The sequence below is a fragment of the Schistocerca cancellata genome, chromosome 7 (genome assembly GCF_023864275.1).
Source record: "Schistocerca cancellata isolate TAMUIC-IGC-003103 chromosome 7, iqSchCanc2.1, whole genome shotgun sequence".
NCBI classification, from domain to species: domain Eukaryota; kingdom Metazoa; phylum Arthropoda; class Insecta; order Orthoptera; family Acrididae; genus Schistocerca; species Schistocerca cancellata.
Genome location: NC_064632.1, coordinates 425,355,050 through 425,376,216, shown reverse-complemented (window position 1 = coordinate 425,376,216; position 21,167 = coordinate 425,355,050).

Sequence of the window (21,167 nt, the reverse complement as noted above, 5' to 3'; positions counted from 1 at the left end):
CGTAGGTTTGTGTTAAAAAACATATTTCCGTGCATTTTTTTATGGTTTGTAGTATCCAGTTACACTAGCCCCTCTCCTCACGTTCGGACTGTGGAATCGATTCGTCAGTATTTGATGTGGTTTACGAAATATATCCAGCGGTAATGTTAAGTGACTCACCCTGTATATTTCCGCCTTTGTCAGTTTTCGGTACTTATTATGATACATCCTGTACAGATAGTACACAGACGCCTCTGGCGTCACTATCAGATCAGTGCCCCAAGCAACCGCTTGAGTCATATGGGTGTTAAAAAGAAGTTACACGTATCATAAAAACTATGAATGTACGGAACAGTAAATAAGTTGCACGATTTTCTCCTCCGATGTGAGTTACGCTGCTAACTTATCGAACGAGCATATCAAGTGAAGATCTCTCATTCAAATTCCTTCTCATTACTTACCTAACGCACGCTGTTCTACGCCTTTTGGCGGTGAACGCCATTCGAGCGTAAGTCAAGAGGCTATCAACCGGAGCCACTCGAGGAAGCTATTAACTCGTTTAGTGGCAGCACGCGGAAAGTTTCTCGGCTAGAGAGGGATGGGGACTGTAGAGGAGTTTGAAATCGCGAGTGGTACTTCGCAAAGGCGTGGCGACTCACAATGGGCAACTGGCTGCCAGAGCCGAGTTCCGCGAATTAAGCGCCTCTCGGGCCCAATTTCGCAGAGTTTTCGCTGCAGACAATGGCGTCACGCATTCGGTCGGCAACTTCTCATTCAGGCCGGGACAAGCAACAGGTGCGGCGGACGTCCGCGCTTCGGCGGTGCCCAACAAATCAGGCGCGCAAGAAGAAGAAGAAGCGAGCGCCCTCACCTCCCCGTGCCCCGTGGCGCCACCAGGAGAGTCTCGGGCGGCTGCGGGAGACCATAACTCAGACCGCCAGGCGGGGCGGAAGCCGCGACTGCGTCATCGCGCTGCGGACGCGAATAAACAGCAACGCAGGGCACAGCACAGCAGCACAGGGCTGTATAGCGCGTCGCTACTGCTTGCCGTATTTCATCAGTCTCACAAAATACACTTTGCATGGAAAAATTGATGCATGCTTTGGAGATAATTCAGTCCAGATGACAAAGAGGTCATTGCATCAGCCGAACGATTTTATTATTAAGAATAGAAGCTGAAGCAATGAATTAAAATTTGTGACCAAGCCGAAACTTAGACCCATATCTCCTTACTAGGCAGATGTGTTATCTGCTACACCAACCTGGCATTCTGGCTTACTCACCAGCACCGACAACCTTAGTGCTTGTAAGTAGGCTGTTTATGTTTTCTTATTGGCAACGTTACGTAGCGCTCAATATGAAAATCACTGGCTGTGCTGTGTGCAGTCTGTGGCTAGTTTGCATTGTTGTCTGCCATTATAGTGTTGGGCAGCGGCAGCTGGATTTGAACAGCGCGTAGCGTTGGGCAGTTGGAGGTGAGCCGCCAGCAGTGGTGGATGTGGGGAGAGAGAAGGCGGAGTTTTGTAATTTGTCATGAACTGCTATATATATTATGACTATTAAGGTAAATACATTGTTTGTTCCCTATTAATATCTTTCATTTGCTAACTATCCCTATCGCCCGCATCTCGTGGTCGTGCGGTAGCGTTATCGCTTCCCACGCCGGGGTTCCCGGGTTCGATTCCCGGCGGGGTCAGGGATTTTCTCTGCCTCGTGATGGCTGGGTGTTGTGTGCTGTCCTTAGGTTAGTTAGGTTTAAGTAGTTCTAAGTTCTAGGGGACTGATGACCATAGATGTTAAGTCCCATAGTGCTCAGAGCCATCTGAACCATCTGAACTATCCCTATCAGTAGTTAGTGCCTTCTGTAGTTTGAATCTTTTATTTAGCTGGCAGTAGTGGCGCTCGCCGAATTGCAGTAGTTCGAGTAACGAAGATTTTTGTGAGGTAAGTGATTTGTGAAAGGTGTAGGTTAAAGTTAGTCAGGGCCATTCTTTTGTAGGGATTATTGAAAGTCAGATTGCGTTGCGCTAAAAATATTGTGTGTCAGTTTAAGCACAGTCGTGTACAATTGTTCTAAGGGGACGTTTCATAAGTCGACCCTTAGCCTAGGATACCTCACTGGAATCTTCTGATATTTTCTTCTAGTTTGTGTAATTAGTGTAGCTTTTGTTTATTGCTAGCACGTAATTGTAGAGAGAATTTCCTTGGTAGTAGTGGTTTTTCATTGTTGCACAGTAAAACAGTTGTGGCATGCATGTAGATTTGCACCAAGTATTTCGCAGCTGCGCTTGCAATTAACTAGATATTATTTTCAGTTCTGTATTAATGTGTTCTCTTATTTTTGCTCTTCAAATTGTGTTTTTTTTGTGTTGTCGTGTGAAATATTGCGACAATAATGGCGTGTGAAAAACGTAATACTAGGCTCCAAAGTAAACTGAGAAATGACAGTGAAGACGAAAGCAGTGTGTTAACGCCACCGAGTAATGAATTAACTAATGTTCAAAGTAGTAATTTGGTAATTGTACATAGGGAAATGGAGCGGGCTGCAAACAATGGTGAGAACAGTGAAACAGTTAGTGAACAGGGAAGCATTATCGATCGATCGGTCGGCAACAGCTTGCCTCAGGAATCCGAAATGACAGGACACAATCTTGCAAATACTGTAGATTCAGGTTTTGCGTCCTCACCCTTTTCTCAAATAAGTCAAGACACATTTTCTGCTATTCAAACTGCGAATATTGCCGGTTCAAATGCACTTCCTAATAGCACTGAGGAACATGTTTCAGATACCAGTGCACTGTTGTTACAGTTAATGCAACAAATGGGACAAAGGCTACAAAAGTTAGACACAACGCTTGAACAAAATCAGAAACAAATGGGACAAAATCTTCTAAAGTTAGACACAATGGAACAAAATCTTCAAAAGTTAGACACAATGGAACTACACCAGAGACAAACACAGCAACAGTTACACACAATGGAACAAAATCAGAGACAAACACAGCAAAAGCTTCAAAAGTTAGACTCATTGGAACAAACTCTCGAACAAACACGTGAAGATTTAACTGCTAAGTTACATAACATTGAATCGAAATGTCAAAAAGTCTCTAATGACGTAAAAACACAAATTTGTGAGCATTTCCAACCTATTTTTCCGTGTCATGAAAATGCATTACAGAATCACGAAGCAGCCATAAAAGAACTGCAAACCATTGTTCATGAAAATCATGAGACCTTGTGGGCAAAAATTGACTCAGTTGCATCTACCGATTCGGTTACGCAACTTGCAAAAACTCAGGAAAACTTAAAGGACACAGTAGATTCGATTTCAACACAAATGGACACTCTGAAACTTGGTTCAGAAGAACACACTAAGGAAATGTGTTCACTATCGGAGAAAGTAGCCGAACTTTCGGATCAGGTCACTAACTTATCTACAAAGGTAGATGATGATCTGAATGACACAAGACCTGTAGCCTTCACTGACACAGAAGAGTATGAACAAATTAGGAAACTGAAACAAAATCTGAATCAAATTAATACGCAACACCAAAGAGAAATCCGGGAAGTACAACATCAGCTGACACAGGTAATACAAGAATTACGTATTTCAGAGGCCACTCGCGCTCCAATACGGGAAGAGGGACATAGAAATACGGAACAGCCACAAAATAATAACTCAGGGGACTTCGGAAATTATGAAAGAAATTGGCAAGGCGCATTGGATTTTGAGATGGAACCGCCGAAACGAAGTAACAATGAGCGATGTGCTACTCGCCGACACGATGATTTTGACTATAAGCTGTTCATTATTACACGTAAATTCAAAACGTTTAGGAATTCTGCCAACGACATTCATCCACAAGCATGGCTTCATCAATTTTCTCATTGTTTTCCTCCCAACTGGTCATTAGAGCACAGATTAGAATTTATGTGTGGCTATTTAGAGAATGAACCAGCTGTAAGAATGCGATCGGTCATTCACGATTGTCACAGTGAAGGAGAATTTTACCATGCGTTCCTCTCAGCATATTGGTCACAAGCTACACAAGACCGAGTAAAACATAGCATCATGATGATGAAACACTTTGAACAATCTGAATTTTCCAGTCTTGTCAAATATTTTGAAGACATGTTGCACAAGAATCAGTACCTGTCAAACCCATACAGCCCCTCAGAACTCATCCGCATTTGCTTAATCAAATTACCTGAACATTTACGGCATATTATTTTGGCAGGATGTTGCAAAGACGACATTGAAGCTTTTCAGGGACTCTTACAAGAATTAGAAATTGACACAGACAGTCGCGGGATGCGAAAACAGGAAAACAATCACTACAGGTCACATCCGTCACAATTCCGTGACGACAGAAACAATAAATGGCCACGACAAGCCTATTCTTACAACGTAAATCGTGACCAAAACAGACACCACCCGTATGAGTAATAGTTACAGAGAAAGATCGCATTTCCGTAGTAATGAATATGACAGAGACAATCATAGAAACAGACAATTTGGCAACCAGAACTATTATTATCACAGGAGACAGAATAACTTCAGATGCAATGGTCCAGCGCGCAGTTACGATTCAGGGAGAAATTCTCCACCACGTGACCGACAAGAAAGAAACTATGGAATCTACTGACATGACGACAGACGATATGATCGAAACGACAGACCTGAATTGCATCAGAACTGGCGGGATTCAAACAGAGCAGAGCGCTTTCGACAACGTGAATTTGTGGAAGTTAGGTCTCCTAATCCAAATAACGACGCGCGCCAACAAATAGACAATAGGCAATGACTCACACCGCTGGCAGCCACAAAACGTACTTATGAAAGACGACGCAGCTGCCGTAGCTAGTAATTATGTAAAAATGGAAGACATTACAGACATCTTACTCCAGGAACACGACGTAAAACATAACAACATTGCATATCCTGTGATTCACATTACTGTAAATGACTTAAAATTTACGGCAGTACTTGACTCTGGCAGTCCCATTTCACTAATTAGTGAAACAGCTTTTAGCAAATGCAACAAATCGAACGATTGCCCCACACTTCCGTTACATAAGATTAAATTACAAGGTGCAATCTTTGGAAAAAGTGTAGATGTACGCCAACAAACCAACTTAGAATTCTTTCGTCAAAGCCACAGCTTCTCTATGAACTTTCTTATTGTTCGATTATTGTCGACGAAAATTATACTGGGAGTAGTCTTTTTGAATGAATACAAAGCAATCTTAAGCTTTCACGATGCAGAAATAAGTTTAGAGAAAGAAGATAAGTCAATAGCTTTGAAATTTGAAGACTGGCTCTCAAACCATGATGAGGCAATTAATCGGCTTTACCTTCTGTTAGACAACAGTTCGGAATTTTCTAGGGAACTAGACAATAACAATCACTCTGCAAGTACTGATAGGGATGATATCGACGGCATATTTGAAACTAATGAGTTAATTCAGAATAAAATTCAAACAATTGAGAATTGTAATGACACTGATAGGCAGGACCTTTTTGAGATTTTACATGCACATTTCACAGTTTTTACTCACAAAACAGGAACAATCAAGGGATTTCAATACCAATTTCGTGTTCGTGAGCATACTAAATTTTGTGTTAGACCATACGTAATTCCAGCACATTATAGGGACCGTGTTAGAACAGAAATACAAAATATGCTTGACGAGGGCATTATTGAGCCTGCAGTAAGCTCATACAACAATCCGTTACATGTTATTGAGAAGAAAAATGGATCGATCATGCTTGTCTTAGATTCGTGACAAATCAATACTACCATTATTCCTGAAACAGACAGGCCGCAGACGATGGAAGAACTTCTTCAACATTTTAATGGTGTAAAAGTGTTGTCTTCCATTGATCTCAGATCCAGCTTTTATCAGATCGAACTTCATCCAGAATGTAGAAAATACACAGCTTTCCTTTGTTTCGGCGTTTGTTATCAGTTTCGGAAACTTCCTTTTGGTTTGAACATTTCTTCAGCAGCATTCATTCGCGGGCTAAATTCCATATTACCTGAGTTCTTAAAACGTCACATCACCTTATATGTGGACGATATTCTAATAGCAGAAGCTTCATGGGAACAACATAACCGCATCCTCAACAGTTTGTTACGTATTTTTGCAGAATCTGGAATTACAGTTAACTTGGAAAAGTCAGAATTCGGTAGGGCAAAGGTGAAGTTTTTGGGACATATTATTTCTTCTGAAGGCATCAGCCGGATCCTGAAAAGCTAGAAGCAATCAGAGCCATTCCCGTTCCATCCACAAAAAGACAAGTCCGCAGTTTTCTAGGTCTCGTAATTTTTTACCGTCGTTTTCTGAATATGCAAATTCTTGTTACACCAAAACTTTGTTCTCTCACTGGAAAAAATACTATTTGGAACTGGGACGAACAAGCACAGTTGGAATTCAATTCTTTGAAAGAATCGCTACTTAACGCGCCAATACTAGCTCATCCAGATCTGTCACAAGATTTCTGCCTTAGCACGGATTCTTCTAAAGTCGGTCTTGGTGCCCACTTATTTCAAGAAGCCATAGAAAATGACACTACTGTTCAGAAAACCATTGCTTTTGCTAGCCGAGTGCTAACAAAATCTGAAAAAAAATTATTCCGTTACTGAATTAGAAGCTTTAGCGATCGTTTGGGCATTTAACAAATTCCGTTTCTTTCTTTCTGGTAAGCACGTAAAAGTATACAGTGATCATCGTGCATTACAATTTCTTATGTCCTCAAAATTAAATCATGACAGGTTAAAACGTTGGGCATTGTTTCTGCAAGAATTCCGCTTCACAATAGTCTACATTCCCGGCAAGGAGAACATTGTTGGGGACGCGCTGTCACGCGCACCGGCTGGGCTTGAGAAAAGTAACACAGAAGGCAACCTTGAAAAAAATTTCAGTATTCTTTACATTCAGAAAGTCGCCTTTGAAAACTTCATCACCACATCTTTAAAGGTCATTGCTCATGAACAAGATAAAGATCCGATTTGGAAAGACATCAAAAGTAAATGGCATGAAAAAACACACACTCAGATTCGGCATTATTACCTGGTTAGAAACAACATACTCTTCAAACGCTGCACTGTTGATGACAAGCTATGGGTACTTTGCATTACAGACGATTTTGTTAATAAGCTCATTTGGTACATTCATTTCAGCTACGCACATTTTGGTCCACGAAAATGTTATCATATTCTTCGAACGACTTGTTATTTTAACAATATGGAAAAGAGAATTCGAAGAGTCTTGTCTATTTGTAAACTTTGTCAAAAGGCGAAACCATCTACTGTCTCACATCGTGCTCCGCTGTTTCCTATCATTCCTTCTAAATTAAAAGAATTTGCTGCTGTTGATCTCTTGGGACCCCTTGTCAGAACATCGAATGGATTTTCGTACGTTCTAGTCGCTGTTGAACTTACTTCAAAATTTGTTTCTTTCACTCCGTTACGTAAAGCCACTGGACGGTCTGTATCCAACGCCTTTGTTAAAAATTTCTTACGTGAAGTTGGACACGTTAGTAAAGTCATTTCAGATAACGGACTGCAATTCAGATCTGCTGTTTGGTCCCGCATGCTTCGGAATCGTAAAATCAAACCTGTTTTTATTTCATTGTACTCACCACATTGTAACCCGTCGGAACGCATTATGAAAGAAATCAATAAGCTTTGCAGACTTTATTGTCACAGAAATCATCAGCATTGGGACAGATATTTACACTTATTTCAAAATGTGCTGAATGAAATGCCTCATGATTCCACTGCTTTACCACCTACTCTTGTACTAAAGAATGAAGAACCACCGAACAGAATCAGAGAGCTTGTACCTTTCCCGAATACACGTAAACTTCGACACAAAGATATAATTTATTTGGCTCTTAAAAATATAAAATCTGCAGCAGACAAAAGGAAAAAACTACACGGTAAAGCAAACGCAAAGAAATTATATATTGGTCAGAAAGTTCTCATTAAAGCTCATTCATTGTCACATAAGAAGAAACACTTGAGTCACAAATTCTTTCTAGTTTACAATGGACCTTACAGAATCCGACGTATACCACATGATAATTGCGTTGAAGTTGAAACTCTGCGTACTAGGAAGAGTAAAGGTTTACACCACATTTCACATGTAAAACCATTTATTGACAGATAATCTGCTTTTTAACTTAGTCTTTGCAATTTTCACTTCACGCTACTTGTACAATTTGTCACACTGAGAAACTGTTAACATGCAACAATGTTTTAAAGTTCAATATCCACTTAAGAACCAAGAGAACTTATTTAAACAGAAATTACGAATGCATTGTTATTGCGAACAGACGACACAGTGTTATTGTGTGTGTACATTCTTGCTTGTTAGTTGCACGATTACGTAACGACTATCAGGCTCACATACTTAGAACATATACTGGTACTGCTAATGAGATTTTAATGCAACATTTTGGTTTACTTGAAAATACATTATGAATTAAAGTACTTTCTGAGAGATACCAGATGACACAGTGGTTAGTTTATGTGACAGCTACACGATTATATCACGACGTTACTAATGAGTGACAATTTACAATGTTGCTTTTGCGGTGTATCTGTTTTATATCTGCACAGTTTTTCTGAATTATTCTGGAATGTAAAACATGTTTTAGTAGTAACTTTTGTCGTATAGCTACAATGAGACAGCCTTTTCCATAGCACAACAATACGTTACTGCACAGTAATTTCTTCATCACAATAATAAGCGTAATAACTAAGATATCTATACGCAAAGCATTTCACTTTTGTTTATCATGAGGTAAGTACATTGACTTCTGCAGAACTTAGCTTTCAGAGGACAATAACTACGACACTTCCACAGAGATTATCTTACAACAAGATGCACATTTAGCGCTACAGGACACGCATTTGAGTGCTTAATTTTGTACTTAAACCATTTATTTTTCAAGATTTTTGAAATACAAAGAAAGTTTTCTGTGATACATTTCATTCCATTGCTGTAATCTGTAACACCTGAGGGTATAATTACATTAATCCTCAGGGGAGTACATGCTTACTTTGTGTACCATGTGTTTGGCAAGCACAAGGAGCCCTAGCTAATATGGTATTTGCTTATACAACTTTACACATCGGTACCATATTTCTTTAACACATAATTACACAGCTATCTGATCATTTAACTGAGAGAGACAAACATTTCTTTTTACTACATCAGTGACAGATGTTTACGTAATTACACCGTTGGATAACTTCACACTTACGAAATTGTATTTTGTCTGTGCTTTGTGAACTGTTCATATTTTTTTCAGAACCATTGTGATACTATGAGGGCTTTGAATGATGTATTTGGTATGGGATCATGATTTTTAAAGTACGTTTGAAGTAGATGACACTACTGAAATGAGCAGAGAATTTTCTTTAGGTTTTGAAATTATTGCAGAAAGCTACGACGTTTTTGAGATTTGACTGAGGTGTTATGATGTTATTTTTACGACGACGATGTGTATTATGCTGTTGAGGTATGTTGATGATCAATAAGCTGATGCTATATGAGGAATTTGATTATGCTATGTATTTATTATGATGAAATGAAAGTGTCGTCGCAAGATTGACGTGACAACGAATATATATATGTGTAATAAGGTAAGGAGTAATGAATAGTGGTTAGGGACTCTGATTTATGAAAAGGATGTTGGAAACCAAGAAACGTACTTTAAGAGTTATGAAATGTGTGTGTATATGCGTGAATGTATCACAATGCTGGCGAAAATTTTTTGGACACTGTTATATCAATAGCATTTTGTTTCTACACATTTGCAACGTAAATTCTTGACCTGTGACATATTTTTATATGAGACTGTCACTGTAGCGGAAACTGCTGTCGTATATATTTCCGTAAGAAAGGTAAGTGACCACCTGCACGTAATGCATTTTGGGCGCCCAGCTGAGAGGTAGTCGTCTGACAAAAGAAAGCCATTAGGTGAAGGAAAAAAAAGGGAGGCCATTATCCTCGCTATTGACGTTCCTTTGTAGAAAGAATCGCAAAAACGACATGGTCGAACTTTAAAACATATGATTACACTGTGGAGCTCTTAATTTATGATATTTACTGAAATGCCTAATGAAATGACGAGAAATATTTTTATGTCTATACACCTGATTATGACTACTGTCTCTCTAGTTGAGAGATTTTTCTACTAACTTATGAAATGCCTCATGACTACTGAATGATGTTCTTATGCTTTACTTTGTACATAGTTGCTTATTTCATTTGATATCTGGTTTCCAGCTGTCTTGCAGCATTGGTTTCATAAAATAAAATTAAATGCACTTGCTAATGTGAACACTTTCTGTCAACAGATCTATTAAATAATTATTTTATGATCCACATTCTTCGAAAAAGGAGCTCTTGGACTGGAAAGAACAATAAGAAGGGACTGATAACAATAACTACACATATAATTTTCTTTTCAATTACTTGGTAATTTTTTGTAGAATTAGTTTTTATGGTGCACCACTTTAATTACATAGACAATAAGATGTGAATATACATTTCCCTTGTCTGCATTGTTGTCTTTACTGTAATATTTTTTTCTGCTTGAGATTTGTCATGTTTGCTGCTGCTGTTTGCCAGGCATAGTGTTACTGAATTTGACTTTGTGTTACTCTGCTAAGCCTTTTTTACTACTAATTTATTTTTCTTGTTTGCTGCTCATTGCCTTGTATTAGTTGTAATATAGCTGCTTGCTTTGCAATTTTCCATTTTTTTTGTCATTGCTGTTTGTGTTAATTGTTTTATGCTGCTGCATTGCCTCGTCCCTTAGCATCTGAGCTCAGTAGATTTAAGTTAGCTTAAGAGGGGGTAGACTATATAAGAATCTAACTATGATGGATTGGAAGAAATGCATTGAGAAGCTATAAGAAAATGGTTTGGCCAACAAAGTAGTGTACAGTGGAGAAAAAACTATTTTTGAAAGAGGATATGAACAGAATACAGAAAGCATGCTTGGATAGGATTTTTTTTTGGTGGAAACAAATGTTGAAATAAGACGAAAGATCTATCGAATGAAGTTGTGGGTTGGACTGCAGTACCAAATGTTACATTGAAAACAAACCCTGTCCTTTCCTTTTGTGTTATCCCACTATGTGTTTGTGTACCCTTGTGTATTTGTTTTTTTCCTGTCTCTGTGTAGCTTCATAGAATTTTTTCTTCTTCTAATACTAAGCTACATTCACTATGATGAGGAATACTGTTATCCTCGAATATCATTGGCATTAATAATATGTTATTTACCTTGTAAATATGCTTAGACATTATTTATCTGCTCTGTTTTGTTGCTCATATGTGAAGTTGATGTTTCGCAATTTATTCTGATCTTTTATGTTTGTACTTATGTCATAATTCTTGTAACATTGATGTATATGTTTATTTCTATTCTGTTGTAAAGCCTGTACTTAAAATGTTATCTGTATTGTTATGTTCTTTAATGATGTATTTTGTACCTTTGTAATTGTATTCTTATGTTAAAAAATAGTAATTGACACCAGCTCATCATATTATTAACTTGTAAGTTCCATTTCACTGCACACGTTTCTGTTGGTCATAGTACGTGGACAATATGTGAGAAGTAGGGACTGTTAGTGTTTGCACATGTGTTAATAATTCAGCAAGGGACTGGATAACAGCATTGCTGGTTCTAAGGACAATTCCAAAAACTTTGTGAGTGCACAAGTGGTGGTTATGGACTTGCTCTATTATCCGCAAGACTCTTCAATGGTGATTGTGCACCTGCACAGTCACAACAGATGGCTGCTGGCCATCTCTACAAGGACTACAGTGGGTCTACACCTTTGCTGACTCACCAGTACCATTATTTCTACAAGGACTGCAGTGGGTCTGCATCTCTGGTGGCCCACCAATACTACAATCTCTACCAGGACTACAGTGGGTCTACTCTGTGATGACCTACCTACCAATATTCTTCAAAACGTCGAATGACTCTGCTGTGGGTTTGCTCTGTTGTGGCCCATTACCTGTCAGCATGTCAAGAGTCAGCACTGTCTTTCCGTTGGAAGGACACCACTACTTCTTCAAGACTGCAAGGAAATCCACTACTTCTGTGTGCAATTTTTTTTTTTACTAATGAGACTTTGTTTAAAAAGAACTGTAATTACTATTATGATGAATGATCAGGACTGTTTTTATGGACTGTGAGAAAATTTTAGCATTTGACCAACATTGTATCAATAAGTGTGTGCATTGGATATCTTTGTTGGTGTAATTATGAAAAATTTTATCAAATCATTATTGGCCACTGGCCAAAACAATTTGTACAATATTTTTGTGAGGAGCATGGGCGCTATGTAAGTAGGCTGTTTATGTTTTCTTATTGGCAACGTTAACGTAGCGCTCTATATGAAAATCACTGGCTGTGCTGTGTGCAGTCTGTGGCTAGTTTGCATTGTTGTCTGCCATTGTAGTGTTGGGCAGCGGCAGCTGGATGTGAACAGCGCATAGCGTTGGGCAGTTGGAGGTGAGCCGCCAGCAGTGGTGGATGTGGGGAGAGAGATAGCGGAGTTTTGTAATTTGTCATGAACTGCTATATATATTATGACTATTAAGGTAAATACATTGTTTGTTCTCTATTAATATCTTTCATTTGCTAACTATCCCTATGAGTAGTTAGTGCCTTCTGTAGTTTGAATCTTTTATTTAGCTGGCAGTAGTGGCGCTCGCTGTATTGCAGTAGTTCGAGTAACGAAGATTTTTGTGAGGTAAGTGATTTGTGAAAGGTATAGGTTAAATTTAGTCAGGGCCATTGTTTTGTAGGGATTATTGAAAGTCAGATTGCGTTGCGCTAAAAGTATTGTGTGTCAGTTTAAGCACAGTCGTGTACAATTGTTCTAAGGGGACGTTTCATATGCTGAGTCCTCCGCAACAAATCTCAGTTCACACCTCAGCTCATCTTGATTTTTCGCCTTCTTAAAACGCAATACTTTCGAAGATCTCTGTTACTGGAATAGCACCCCAACTTTGTATGCAATGGGGCAGTCCTGTCTGTACCTGCTGCGTAGATGACTTATTGACCTGATGGGATTACATTTTCCTAGACAAATATTGAGCCTCACCTGCATCTCGCCATTACGTACAAAGCTGGGGCGCGGAGAGCCTCCGCAATGGTGACGATCTACACTCATGCTCATAAATTAAGGATAATTGCAGAATGTGCTGCCACACAACGTCGCATTACACAAAACTGGCGCTAATAGCATAGGCGCATAGGGAACTCAGCTGGCGGCTACACGGGTAGCGGAGGCTGTGTGGCGTGGACTGGGCGGTTTTTTAGGTTAGACGGCCTCGGGAAAGTATGGGGTAAGCTGCAATCTCAAAGGGTGCATGGCAAATACAGGACGTGCTTCGATCAAGGAACAGTCGGAATTGTAGTTGTAAATTGTTGTAGTTGTGCTGGGAAAGTCCCTGAGCTTCAAGCGCTAATAGAAACACAGAAGCTGAAATCGTTATAGGTACAGAAAGCTGGCTAAAGCCTGATATAAATTCTGCAGAAATTTTTACGAAGTCTCAGACGGTGTTCAGGAAAGATAGATTAGGCAGAATTTGTGGTGGAGTGTTTGTGTGAAGTCGAAGTAGATACTCCGTGCGAATTGGTATGGGTGGAGGTTATACTTAACAGCCGAACTAAGTTAATAATTGGCTCCTTCTACTGACCCCCAGACTCCGGTGATATAGTTGCTGAACAGTTCAGGGAAAATTTGAGTCTCCTAACAAATAAATACCCCACTCATACGGTTATAGTTGGTGGGGACTTCAACCTTCCCTCGATATGTTGGCAAAAATACTTGTTCAAAACCGGTGGTAGGCAGAAAACATCTTCCGAGATTGTCCTAAATGCTTTCTCCGAAAATTAAAGTTAGTCCACGAACCCACGCGATATGTAAATGGTTACGAAAACACACTTGACCTCTTACCACAAACAATCCAGAGCTAATAGAGAGCATCATGACTGATACAGGGATTAGTGCTCACAAGGTCGTTGTAGCTAGGCTCAATACCGTTTCTTCCAAATCCACCAGAAACAAACGCAAAATAATTTTATTTAAAAAAGCGGATAAAGTGTCACTAGAAGCCTTCCTAAGAGACAATCTCCATTCCTTCCGAACTATGCAAATGTAGACGAGATGTGGCTCAAATTCAACAGCAATTGAGAGATTCATACCTTATAAATTGGTAAGAGATGGAACTGATCGCCCATAGTACATAAAACAGGTCCGAACGCTGTTGCAGAGGCAACGGAAAAAGCATGCGAAGTTCAGAAGAACACGAAATCCCGAGGATTGGCTAAAATTCACAGACGCGCGAAATTTGGCACGGACTTCAATGCGAGATGCCTTTAATAGGCTCCACAACGAAACATTGTCTCGAAATTTGGTAGAAATTCCGAGGTCGTATGTAAAGTACACAAGCGGCAAGACGCAGTCAAACCCTCGCTGCGCAGTGCCGATGGTACTGTTACCGACGACTGTGCCACTAAAGCGGAGTTATTGAACGCAGTTTTCCGAAATTCCTTCACCAGGGAAGACGAATGGAATATTCCAGACTTTGAAACATGAACAGCTACTAGCATGAGTCTCTTAGAAGTAGATACCTTAGGGTTTGCGAAGCAACTCAAATTGCTTGATACGGGCAAGTCTTCAGGTCCAGATTGTATACCGATTAGGTTCCTTTCAGATTACGCTCATACAATAGCTCCCTACTTAGCAATCATATACAGCCGCTCGCTTACCGATAGATCTGTACCTACAGATTGGAAAATTGCGCAAGTTGCACCAGTGTTTAAGAAGGGTAATAGGAGTAATCCATCGAACTACAGAGCTATATCATTGACTTCGGTTTTCAGTAGGGTTTTGGAGCATATACTGTATTAAAACATTATGAATCACCTCGAAGGGAACGATCTATTGATACGTAACCAGCATGGTTTCAGAAAACATCGTTCTTGTGCAACGCAGCTAGCTCTATATTCGCACGAAGTAATGGCCGCAATCGACAGGGGATCTCAAGTTGATTCCGTATTTCTAGATTTCCGGAAAGCTTTTGAGACCGTTCCTCCAAAAGCGACTTCTAATCAAGCTGCGGGCCTATGGGGTATCGTCTCAGTTGTGCGACTGGATTCGTGATTTCCTGTCAGGAAGGTCGCAGTTCGTAGTAATAGACGGCAAATCATCGAGTAAAACTGAAGTGATGTCATGTGTTCCCGAGGGTAGCGTCCTGAGACCTCTGCTGTTCCTGATCTACATAAATGACCTGGGTGACAATCTGAACAGTTCTCTTAGGTTGTTCGCAGATGATGCTGTAATTTACTGTCTAGTAAGGTCATCTGAAGACCAGTATCAGTTGCAAAGAGATTTAGAAAAGATTGCTGTATGGTGTGGCAGGTGGCAGTTGACGCTAAATAACGAAGGTGATCCACATGAGTTCCAAAAGAAATCCGTTGGAATTCGATTACTCGACAAATAGTACAATTCTCAAGGCTGTCAGTTCAACTAACTACCTGGGTGTTGACATTACGAACAAGTTCAGTTGGAAAGACCACATAGATAATATTGTGGGGAAGGCGAGGCAAAGGTTGTGTTTCATTGGCGGGACACTAAAGTCCACTAAAGAGACAGCTTACACTACACTTGTTGCTGCGCGGTGTGGGATCCTTACCAGGTGGGATTGACGGAGGACATCGGAAGGGTGCAAAAAGGGACAGCTCGTTTTGTATTATCATGTAATAGGGGAGAGAGTGTGACAGATATGATACGCGAGTTGGGATGGAATTCATTAAAACAAAGACGTTTTTCGTCGCGGCGAGATCTATTTACGAAATTTCAGTAACCAACTTTCTCTTCCGAATGCGAAAATATTTTGTTGAGCCCAACCGACGTAGGTAGGAATGATCATCAAAATAAAATAAGAGAAATCAGAGCTCGAACAGAAAGGTTTAGGTGTTCGTTTATCCCGCGCGCTGTTCGGGAGTGGAATGGTAGAGAGATAGTATGATTGTGGTTCGATGAACCCTCTGCCAAGCACTTAAATGTGAATTGCAGAGTAATCATGTAGATGTAGATGTAGAACAGAAACGACACAAATATGTAAGTCCACGGTATTGGCGATAAGTTGAGAAAACCGTCCCGAAACACATGTACTACAAAACACCACTGTTTCCTGCGCATATACCCCGACATCAATATCGGATATGATCACCATGCACACGTACACAGGCCGCACAATGGGTTGGCATACTCTGGATCAGGTGGTCCAGCAGCTACTGTGGTACAGCCTCCCATTCTAGCACCAGTGCCTGTCGGGGATTCTGAAGTGTCGTAGCGGTTTTAAGACGTGCATCGATACGTCGACCGAGAGCATCCCAGACGTGCTCGATGGGGTTTAGGTCTGGAGAACAGGCAGGCCACTCCATTCGCCTGATATCTTCTGTTTCAAGGTACTCCTACACGATGGCAGCTCGATGGACCCCTGAAAAGGCGGACATACTGATGCAAAGGGACGTCCCTATACACCTGACCAGTTATAGTTCCTCTGTCAAAGACATGCAGGGGTGTACGTGCACCAATCATAATCCCACCCCACACCATCAAACCACGACCTCCATACAGGTCCATTTCAAGGACATTAAGGGGTTGGAGTCTGGTTCCTGGTTCACGCCAGATGAAAACCCGGCGAGAATCACTGTATACCTGGACAAGTCCGTGAACATAACCTGGGGCCACTGTTCCAATGAGCATGTACTGCGTTCTTGAGACCAGGCCTTATGGGCTCTCATGTGACCAGGGGTCAGTGGAATGCACCTTGCAAGTCTCCGGGCGAACAAACCATATCTGTTCAGTCGTCTGTAGACTGTGTGTCTGGAGACCCAGTGGCTACAGTATGGTCCCGAGCAAGGGTATCTGCAGTCCTCCGTGGCCGTCTGCGGGCACTGATGGTGAGATATCGGTCTTCTTGTGGTGTTGTACACTGTGGACGTCCCGTACTGTAGCGCCTGGACACTTTTCCTGTTTGCTGGAATCGTTGCCACAATCTTGAGTTCATACTTTGTGGCACACGGGCGCGTGCTACGATCTGCTGTGTTTGACCAGCCTCCAGTCGCCCTAGTATTCTATCCCTCAGAACGTCATCAATATGTGTTTTTTGAACCATTTTCAATACACGTCTGAAAACGTCTGCACATTTATTCGCTGCACTGTACTCTGACATACACCAACACACCTCTGCGTATGTGGACTGCTGCCAGCTCCACCGTGCGACGACCTCAGGTCAAATGCACTGCATGGTCATACTCCGAGGTGATTTAAACCCGCAAATCGCACACCAGAGCGTTGTTTCACCATGTATCAGCTTTATCCTTAATTTATGAGCATGATTGTAGGAAGGGTAAAATCAAGATGGAATGTCTGAATTCAAGTAGGTATTAATCAGGGCATTGGTGTAGCATAGTCCGTGCAGCTGTGTTAGCTGCAGTTACAGGGTAATGTGGCGAGTAATACATCAGTCTAGTTATTAGGCACTCCAGGTTCAAAACCTGACCGTGGCACCAATTTTAACTCAGTACTTCGGTCTCTATGGTTATCGAAGTTAAAGTGAGACTCAGTGTCTCCTGGAAAATGTTATTTCGTCAGAATTTTTTAATAGTGTATTTTTACACTTTTTGAAGTCCTATTCCAAACGTCCACCTCGAGACAACGTTAGTATGAGCAACTGTCTCATTCACCGCATCGGCTCACACACAGTCCTAACAATAAGCTGGCCTGTGGACTAGCCTCCGTACACAATCTAAAACTTCCACTCCGTACAACGTCACCAACTAGAAGAAAATGAAAGTAGCTGTATCTGTCACGTCTTGTTCCTTGCAGTTTTAGTTGCGGCACATTGTTCCGCTTTTAAAATTTTATTGTTCTATATTTTTTGTTTTTGTACTTTCAAGCTTCCAATGTTTTAAACTTCTAATATTTTTAGACAAATTACTTTCAGTTACTTCACGTCTTTTCACATTAATACCTTTATTTACTTTGTAGTTTTTACAGTTTACACTTCCATTTTGTGCTGCACTTTTAATATTTCAACACTAACTTTTGTAATAATTTTAACATAAGACTCCCTCTCCCCACAAAAGTTATTATGGTTTTGGACCGAATGTAGATCCGTTATGCTTATGACATCCCTCCTACTCTGTGCCTCTTTTTCCTTCTACCAATCCACCTTGCCTCACTCTTTCTCCCATAAAACCACTTCTCACCTTCCCCACTTTCCTCGCTGTGGTCGCAGGTTCGAATCCCGCCTCGGGCCCCGGCCGCGGTGGCCGTGCGGCTCTAGGCGCTTCAGTCCAGAACCGCGTCACTGCTACGGTCGCAGGTTCGAATCCTGCCTCGGGCATGAATTTGTGTGATGTGCTTAGATTAGTTAGGTTTAAGTAGTTCTAAATTCTGGGGGACTGATGACCTCAGATGTTAAGTCCCATAGTGCACAGAGCCATTTGAACCATTTGAACCGCATCGGGCATGAATGTGTGTTATGTCCTTAGGTTAGTTAGGTTTAAAGAGTTCTAAGTTCTAGGGGACTGATGACCTCAGATGTTAAGTCCCATAGTGCTCAGAGCTATCTGAACCCACTTTCCCCTCCCTCCGTTAATTAACTATTTAAAATTATTTATTTAAAACATTGACCACAATTGCATACCACAGTAATCTGTTGTTTAATTCTGATACAGACACGTAGGGTTGCTAACGCAGCTTTAGAGGTAGACTCGTCAGTTACATACAATGCTTATTTACCTTTTGTGAAATAATAGACAGTGCACATTCGATTTTAGTTGGTGTTTACGGAATCTCCAGGAAGTTCGAAACTAGTCAAACTGTAGCTATGGAATATGTAATATATAGTTGTCTTAATACGATAAGCACATAAAACAACCAAAGTCGCACTCAATTTTACTTTTCACCTATCATATTCTGGCATCATCAGATTTGTAAAAATTAGAGTATTTAAGGATAACATCACAGGATCACTACATATCAACCTACTGCGTAGTAGCTTACAATTGCTGCCCTCTTGGCAACACCTTAGGTGGCGAGTTTGCGAAATCCCATACGAGTATTCTGATCACACAGGAAACTCGTTTCAGGCTATAGAGAACACTGCAACGCAAGTACACACCGTACGGCATTAGCCGAACACTTAAACGTAATGTAGTATAGCATAAGTGAAATTCAAGACAACATGAACGTAATCCCCACACCGGATAAAGGCTCGTTCTTAAGTATGCTAGAAGAATTAGAGATATTCACGGAAAAGAAAATAAAGACGAGCTTGAATTGAAACCGTGGAGTGGATTCTCTCTGACTAGAATTTTCCGCTTACTTAACGAGAAGGTAATACGAAAAAGTGGTTTGTACATACTGATACGATTCTTACATACCAAATCAAATGACAGCTTCCTCAATTTTGCTTTGATCTTGCAGCCGACCAGTGAGCCCATAGTATGCACTAGAGATAACGCACACAACATTGTGGTTGACTATGGTTCCAGATGCTTATCACGATGTAAGTTACTCTGTCCTAAACTGACTTTTTTGGTATTGTTGCGAAGTAGTCTAATTTTTACGGATTTGATGAGGCTCACCTATGATTGTCAAGCTTATAAAACAAAATTTATCAATGTATTTCTCACGAGGGTCGCTATGTTCGTTTTGTCTGGCTTTTCTTTAGTTATTTTATTCCCACGTTGTCATCTGGTGAACAAAGAAAAAGCAATTGCAAAAGGAATTTCTTAGCGTTGTCAATAGTTGAAAACCTCACCTAAGATACGTAAATTAATATTAAAACTTAAAGTTAAGTTACATAGAATAAATACGACCTAATCTACCAGATATGCCGCAATGGTGGCTTAAGCCAAAACATTGCACTAATTAAAAACTTTTCTCGCGTACACACGTTATCTGACAATCTGAATAACATCAGACTGTGCGAGTACGACAGGCCATTAATTTGAGTTACAGAGAGGTGTTGTTCACGGTTGATTACAGGACGAACTTCAACCAACTTTTATGTAACGTGCTCAGCTTCATTCGATTTCAACATCGTGACCCGATTGTTTATCTGTGCTGTTCTTCTCATGATCTTTGCTCTCCAGCCATAATGTAAAAAAGGGATGTAAACCACTGCCATAGCGTTTAAGACCTTTTTTTACATATGTATACGTGATTGTACTTTGCTATAAAGTAAATGTCTGCTTGTTGGACGGTTCTTATGTTAACGGCTCTTCACAAAATATTATCAGACTGTTATTAATGATTATTTTTTATTTTTTATTTATTTATTTATTGTTCCGTGGGACCAAATTAAGGAGAAGTCTCCATGGTCATGGAACGAGTCAATACATGAAATTATAACACGATATTAGAAACAGATAAAATGAAATATAAAAAACATATTCAGGTGACAAGTCGTAAGTTCAAATGAAGAAAATCAACAATGTAACACTGGAATTTGCTTAATTTTTTAGCTCTTCCAGGAGCTCCTCGACAGAATAGAAGGAGTGAGCCACGAGGAAACTCTTCAGTTTAGACTTAAAAGAGTTTGGGCTACTGCTAAGATTTTTGAGTTCTTGTGGTAGCTTATTGAAAATGGATGCAGCAGAATACTGCACTCCTTTCTGCACAAGAGTCAAGGAAGTGCATTCTACATGCAGATTTGATTTCTGCCTAGTATTAACTGAGTGAAAGCTGCTAACTCTTGGGAATAGGCTAATATTGCTAACAACAAACGACATTAAAGAAAATATATACTGTGAGGGCAATGTCAGAATTCCCAGATTTTTGAATAGGGGTCGACAAGAGGTTCTCGAACTTACACCACATATAGCTCGAACAGCCCGTTTTTGAGCCAAAAATACCCTTTTTGAATCAGAAGAATTACCCCAAAAAATAATACCATACGACATAAGCGTATGAAAATATGCGAAGTAGACTACTTTTCGTGTTGAAGTGTCACTTATTTCAGATACTGTTCTAATGGTAAATAAAACAATATTTAGCTTCTGAACAAGATCCTGGACATGGGCTTTCCACAACAGCTTACTATCTATCCGAACGCCTAGG